General features: G+C 46.9%; 1 protein-coding gene across 3 annotated transcripts in view; it reads left to right on the top strand.

The window, feature by feature from the left end:
- Window positions 1-379: 379 nt before the first annotated feature.
- Window positions 380-7,390, top strand: part of FHIP1A (FHF complex subunit HOOK interacting protein 1A) — a 235,112-nt gene continuing 228,101 nt past the window's right edge. For all 3 annotated transcript variants that reach the window (XM_059175474.1, XM_059175482.1, XM_059175466.1), the window contains exon 1: window positions 380-724. The gene's annotated coding sequence lies outside the window, so the exon portion shown is untranslated. The remainder of the gene's footprint in view (window positions 725-7,390) is intronic.

The following is a 7,390-nucleotide window of genomic DNA, read 5'->3' as shown; positions in this document are numbered from 1 at the left end:
CATCGAAAACGTCCGTGACGCCTGGAGTCGCGACTTCCTCCACTGCACAGGACCCGAGTTCTTAAGTGCCGATTTATGTTCTCGATTGGTTGGGGAGTGTGAGCGCGGCTGTGCGCGAAAGGGTGCAGTTGCGGCCAAAGACGAGCCCCCAAAGGCGGGGTGTCCTTCACGCCGCCGGGTTAAGTTTCGGTGGAAAGTTTCCCTCCGAAGCTCCTCCCCCTTCACCCTGGAAACCGGTGCCAGGCGGCCGCGCGGCGGAGCCAGAGCCCCCGCGCACCTGGCGGCCGCGCGTCCCCGGGGCAGGGGCGGGGGCGGGGCTGGCGGCGGCCCGGACAGGGCCGGGCCGCGCGCTCCCCTGGGCCCTCGCGCAGGTTGGGCCCCGCCCCTCCCCGGCTCGCCCCGCCCGCGCTCCCAAGGGCAGAGTCGGGAGGGGGTAGTGGTGCCGAGTCCCGGAGCCGCGCGGCTCTGCCACCCGCTGACGCACGGTCGAAAAGTTGCGCTCCAACCTTCTCCCTCCTCCTACTTTCTTCCTGGGGCCTGGCTGTTTGTGGAGTTGGAGCCGGGCGGGGAGGAGCCGGCTCCCCACACCACCCGGTGCCCGGCGCGGGTGGCGGCTCGGGGGCGCGCGTCCCCAGGACTGCAGCACAAACTTTCCCGGCTGTTTGGGGATACTTGTCCGGAGAGTCCCGCACTTGGAGGGAGGAGGAGCCGGGTCCGCGGACAGGTACGTGGCATCCTGCTTTGCGCTTGAGGGATTCTTTTAATTTAGGGGCTTAAGGGAGGGGGAGAGCAGACGGGTCCTTTCCTTGCATTCCTCCCGACTAGGCTGGAGGGGCAGGTATTGGGATGGGGGTTGCGCTGGGAAAATCACCAACAAGATTGCTGCGTGGGGTCGCAGCACGGCAGTTGCCAGAGCTGCGGGACCGGGCGTTACTCGGTGACTGACCCCGGGGGAGAGAGAGCCGGCTTGTTTTGACGGAGAAAGATGTCAGCGGGACTCTCCACCTCGTTCCTGGGGCCCTGAGGCCAGAGAGCGGGGGTCCTACGGGAGGGACGCCAGAAGCGGAGAGATCTAGGGCTCAGTTTTCCTCTCCAAGCCACCTCGCCCTTACGCAGGAGACGGAGGTGAGGCCACTCAGAGGTTTGCAGTACTCTCCTGGTGTAAGGGCGGACTCGTTGGGTGGCTGTTGCTCAATTTCATAAGGTCTGTAATGAAACCGCGTTCAAGTCCTGGTGGTTGTTATTGACGGTGTGCCTGCGTGTCTGTCCGTCTTTCCCCCGCCCTGACTCCAACAAAGCTTCCTTGTTAACCCTGTTTCTGCTGGGGAATGGAACTAGCTGCGGTCCTAGTTCAAGCCCGGCCTTGGAGAGGTGTTGGTAGCAGGTGTAGTTTTGTTTGCTTGGAACTTTGGGAATCACGTGAGCTTTGTTTTATCCACCTGGATCCCATCGAGTCTTAACTGATCCATCTTCTACCATTCAGCGAGGACTGCAGCCTCCGCCATCCAGTGACGGGAAATATCCCGGTTGGAGGAAGGAACCCCAAACAGGAGAGAACCCCGAGGAGTAGTAGTAAGCCTACGGATTGGGTCCATTCGCAGGCTTCTCTGGAAGGGCTCTGCTATCAAATTCATCTTATTAGGAAGTCATCTGCTCTCTGTTAATAGCCACAGCAGCCCTGATGAAATTATGTAGGTCACTGAAAAATAATTCCTGCTTAATCACCTTTATCCTGTTGATTAATGGCAGAAAAGATTTCCTCTCCTTAATGTACCATGCGTGCTTGGAGGGGTTACCTGCCTGACCTCCAGTTCACTTGTACACTTGGCACTAGACAGGCTGTTGTCCCAGCCCAAACCTATCATACCCCATCTGAAGTCTACATTTGGAGCACATTAGTGTTTCACCTCCGGACAGACATTATGCAGGAGATCCAGTCCATAAATTTTAATGCTGCATACTTGTTGGCTTTAGATAACTTTTCAGATAATTAAAAGCTGGTTTCTTTTAGCTGCAGCTAATCCCTTTGTACGGAGCTCATAAGAATTGTGCCTGTGCTTATCTTGAAATGCATTAAGTTTGGGGTCCCATTTTTCGCTTGTCCTATCGCTTTCGGAACAGGATTAAATTGTGTGGGTTGGGTGAAAAGGACAAAAGAAACCCAGCTTCAGTGAACTAGATTCAGAGACAGGTTTAGAGTGGTCTCATCGTTTAGGCCCAGTTGCCCAGCTGGCTTCCTTCTTGCCTCTACACAGAGACACTATAGGTCATATTGCTTGTAAAAGACTAGAAATCAAAGGACTGTTGGGAATAATGCATCACTGGGCAGTTTTGCATGATAACATCCCAAGTTTGGCTCTGCACACTTTCTCTACACAGTTCGTAGGAAGCCAATAGGTAATGCCTGCAAATCAAAAAGCAGATGTGCAAACAAATTATGTAGAAATAGAGAGGCACAAGTGAGAAAAAACAAGGATTGCCTGAGGAGTGACTTTTGAGATTTTGTTCTCGTATTACCTAAAATAAAATTTTGATAAGGAAGCTTCCTCTTCCTGCCAATATAAAACAAAATTGCTTTCTCAGATCCACGTTTAGGTGCTTGATCTTTATTCTGTGTACACATGTTTCATAGGGCAATTTATGGGCCCTTTGAAGAACTGGGCACTCAGATTCTGGCCTTGGAACCCAATTTCTATCTATTTCACTCTCTCTCAGCGACTTCCTAGTCAGCCTCGGTAGAGGAATGGTGCTCAAGAGTGGCCAATAACATCAGGGATTTCATTTATAGGGATCTGATCTCTTAGTAAAGACAAATACCGAAAGTAACCTTTCTGTAGAGCTTCATGATCAGCAAAGTGCTTATATAGGTACTGCATTTGTGCTTTGTGATTTAACTATTTTGTAGTGAGTGCTGTTATATTTAGACTGCATAGGAAAACGGATGAGATTCAGAGAAATTAAGGAACTTTTAGGTACGTATGTCTGTCAACCTTTTAAAAGGAAAAGGCTTAAAAAAAGGAAATGGTAAGTAATTCAGCCAGCAAAATTGACTTTATGCAGAGGAACTGAAGTTCAGGACAGGCAAATGATATCGAACCAAAGGCAATTTGGGAGAACAAAGGAAGGTGTCCTTTTATAGAAGGATGAGGAAGTTGGGAGGGATTTGTTTTGAACAAAAGTTCTTTGGAGGAAAAATGAGAGTTCTAAGTGGTGGTGACTTCTCACTGGCTGCTGGTGAGGGCAGCTTGCTGTTGCTGGACCGAGAGGAAATCTTCCTTCTGGATTGTGCAGACTGTGACCACGAGTGGTATGGGTGTTAGAGCCCTCCTTTCATGGCTTCCCAACTCCAATTTTGTGTTAGGTTTTTTTTAACGCATTTTCACATTTCCCCCTTTTGGTCAAGATCTTTCTTTAAGAGCATCACTGATCAAGAGCTGGGTCATCTGTTCCTTATTAGAAACATTTCTGTACCTTGAAACATTTCTATACCTTTCCTGGGTGTCATGTCCCATGTCAAATGAAGTGGATTCCAGATTGGGAACTGTTGAGGCCACACTTGAGTAACAAGGGAAAGCTGTCAGGCATTTCCCATCTAAAGCCTATATCTTACCAAGGTTGTAAGCATTGAAGATGATCTTGATGCATTGAGTCAGTCAGCATTGCTTTACTGGGTACCTTGTTTCTACAAAGGCTTATAGGCACCAAATACAAAGCTTAAAGATTATTATATAAAATGAGAGGAGCAGAGTAATGACCCCAATTATATAATAGTCCTAAACCAAGACCCTAAAGCCGAAGGTAATTAGCCAAAGAGATCAAAGGACCATGGATCATGATGTGGAATTTGTTGTAGCCAATATGCTTGTTTTTTAATTGTATGTATTTGGGTTTCTGTTTCTCCAGAGGAATTTATTCATGTGTGTCAGATGCTTGCTTTCATATTTTTTCACTGGTTTGAGTGCCTGCAGCCTAGATAATGCCCTTCCAACAGAGGCAAATCCAAAGTCCTATGTACTTCCTGGGAGTAAGGCAGTGGTGAAGACTTAATGGGGAAGACCAATGAGAGGCTCAGATTAATTGTGGTTGTGCACAGAGACAGTTAGAAATTCTAGCAAGCATTGGCCTCCAGTCTGCCAGCTGCTTAAACATTCATAGGCCCATCGAGAGGCCTGTTTTCCCCAAAGGTAAAATCAGATGGTGCCTATAGGATTTGTGCTAGGGTTTGGTTACTAGTAGTGCTGTTAATTGGGGTTTAATCAGGACTATATGTGCAGATCCAACAGAATCCGAACAATCAGAAATGACTGTTGGCTTGAAAGGGTCAGTGGTGTTTGAGGAATAGTTAGGGAGAAATCCTCTTGTTCTGTGGACTTTGTTCTCAAAGGCCATATAGAGAGGGGTTGTTCTGCTAAGGCAAGCAGACCTAAGGTAGGAGTGAGAACGGGCAACCATATGGGTACCATTAGTTGTATTGAGAGTTACTTCAAGGGAGAGACAGGGACAGGAAAACCTGAATCAAACCACAGAAACCGGAGAGGTGCTGCGAGAGTTAGTGGTTGCAGTGGAGATGAAGAAGATTGTGAGGAAGACTCGAGGGTCAGGACTGTATGCGCAGATCCAACAGAATCTGAACAATTAGAAGCGTTTCCCCCTTTTGGGAGGAACTGGGAAATGTGAAGGAGGGCATTGTCTCTCCAGGAGAGAGAAGGAGGAAACAGGGGCAGAAAAAGCAGAAAGAATATTTTCCTGATCCCATCATCTCGGGGAAGGCTGTCTGCTTCAGCTCTTGTCTGCTTCAGTTTCTGGAAATCTTCAATTTGAGGTCACCCAGTTGGTGTACAGGTCCATCCAGGTTTGGGGGCTTTCTTTATATGAGACACACAGATCCAAGAGTCCACTCTCTGGATTTTGGCTGCACAAGGATTGGTCAGTAACACTTGATCAGGGCCTCTCCAGCATATTTGAAAATAATCTTTTTGGAGAGGTCTTTTCCAGTAAACAAAATTCCCAGTTTGCAGGGTGTGGTGTTTGAGGTCTTCATCTCCTGGGAGTGCACTGTGAAAAGATTGCTCTACCAGAGCGTGATTATTTTCAAGGCATATAATTAGACATTTGTAATACTGAAGTGTATCTCCATTTATTAAGTGCAGGTAAAAAGAGGTGGAAGCTAGATTTACAGGGCCTCTGGAAAGTTCTCAAAGGGTGAGAGTTTATGAGTTCCGAAGGGGTTGGATCTGAGATTTTAGAAGAATCAACCAGCAAGGTATTTGGAGAGTTGCCACAAATTTTGCCAGTTGAGGGTGTTTTTTTTGTTTTTGTTTTTTAAGGATTTATTTCTTTATTAGAAAAGAAAAAAGTGAGAGAAGATCACAAGCAAGCAAGGGGGTGGGGTAGAGGGAAAAGAAAACTCCCTGGTGAGCAGAGAGCCTGACATGGAGCTTGATCCCAGGATCCTGGATCATGATCTGAGCCGAAGACAAACATATAACCGACTGAGCCACCCAGGCAGGTGCCTGCCAGTTGAGTTTTGATGTCTGTTGTTGGTTCATTTGACTTATCCTGAAGACCGAGGATGATAAGCACAGTGAAAATGCTATAAAACTGGCTAAACAGCACAGACTTGCCATAATATTTGGCCAGTAGAATGAGCTCCCTTTTTGCTGCGGAGATCAAGAGGGGTTTGCTATATGTGGATGATTTTTCCAGTAGGATTTTAGCTTCTGAAGAGGCAGTAGCTTGTCTTCCTGGAAAGGCTTGGACCCAGTGGAAAAGGATACAGATGATTACCAAAACTTATGTATATTCATGAGATGGGAGAAGCTGAATAGAGTCCATTTTCCAAACTTGAATGATTCTTCAGGCAATTTAAAGTGCCCAGGAGCTGTGCGGACAGGTTTCCCAGGATTTTCTTTTGGGTGGGTGGGACAAGTTAAGTTAAATACTTTCTGAAGCCTTGTTAATATTTCCCTACCAGTACTGATTCATAAACATTATCGTTTTATTTATAGGCCAGTGGTTTAATGCATGTACAGTGGTGAAAAGTGGGAGTTTTAGAATTTCTGGTAGGACCAGCTTCTTTTGTGGTCCAAACAAGAGGTTTCTCTTGGTATGCTTCGGACAACCATCTGATTGCCAGTATTATCTTTCCTTTCTGGTACTGATTGTTGCGTGTCTCTAGTCAATATCTCCACATTATATTCTGGAGGTAAGTTCCTTTGGACCACAACAGAGGTGTGCCTTTTGGACCCTTGGAGGTCACCATACTTTGCAGAAATGATAGCAAGGTGCTATCCTTTAGCTTTCTGAGAGTCAAGCTTAGAATGCCCTGGGCTCGTAGTCATAACCAAAGCAGCAGGTAAGTGCATGGTATCCAATAATTTCTTGGGGAAAAACAGTCTGTTTTTAATTTTGTCTCTGCCGGAATCAAGGAGGCCACGTTGTTGCCATGACATTTCAAAGTGGTGGGCCACTCCAAAGGTCTGTCTATGGTTGTATAAAGGCTAAGGTTACTCTGGTGAATTATTAATTACTGTGCTCTAAGGGGTGCTTGAGAGGGGCATTTCATAGGAAATGAGACAGCTTACCAAAAGAGGTTATGATGAGAGCTAAGAGTTCAACTGCATGTGGCACAAAGATGGTCAGAGGGGATCCCAGGACCATTTCCTTGGTGGCCTTTATAAGAAGGGTAGTAGCAGGCATAGCTCTGAGGCATGGGGTTTACCACAGGCTACAGGGTCTAGTTGTTGGCTCTAATATCCTATGGGCCGGTGGTCATCCCCACGTTTCAGGTGAGTGCTCCAAGGGTTTTCCCTTCTTTTTCATATACAGAAAGGAAGAAGGGGAGTTGATAATTGGGGTGTCCAAGGGCTGGGTTTAAAAAATTATTATTATTATTTTGACTTTAAGTTTTAAAAAGTCATGTTATCTGGATCTTTCAGATGATAGGGCCAGATTTAGTAGTTTTTTTTTTTTTTAATTTTTAAAGATTTTATTTATTTGACAGAGAAAGAGAAATCACAAGTAGGCAGAGAGGCAGGCAGAGAGAGGGGAGAAAGCAGGCTCCCTGCAGAGCAGAGAGCCCGACGCGGGGCTCGATCCCACGACCCCGGGATCATGACCTGAGCCGAAGGCAGAGGCTTTAACCCACTGAGCCACCCAGGTGCCCTGGTTTAGTAGTTTTTAACAAGGTGTGTAAGGGTTGGGCCATGGGGTCAAGTTTGGGATCCAGTTGCTGCAGTAGCTGTCTGGCTGCTGATGTTTGATTTGGGGCTTTGGGAAGTTCAGGGTGCCAAAAAGCCATTGGCTTTAGATGCAGTCTTTGTTCTCAGGTTAGATCTTCCAAATATCATACTTGCATTTCTACAAATTGTAATTTTTTTCTTAGAGAATT

The sequence above is a fragment of the Mustela lutreola genome, chromosome 1 (assembly GCF_030435805.1).
Source record: "Mustela lutreola isolate mMusLut2 chromosome 1, mMusLut2.pri, whole genome shotgun sequence".
NCBI lineage: Eukaryota > Metazoa > Chordata > Mammalia > Carnivora > Mustelidae > Mustela > Mustela lutreola.
This window is presented reverse-complemented; position numbering and strand designations above follow the sequence as displayed.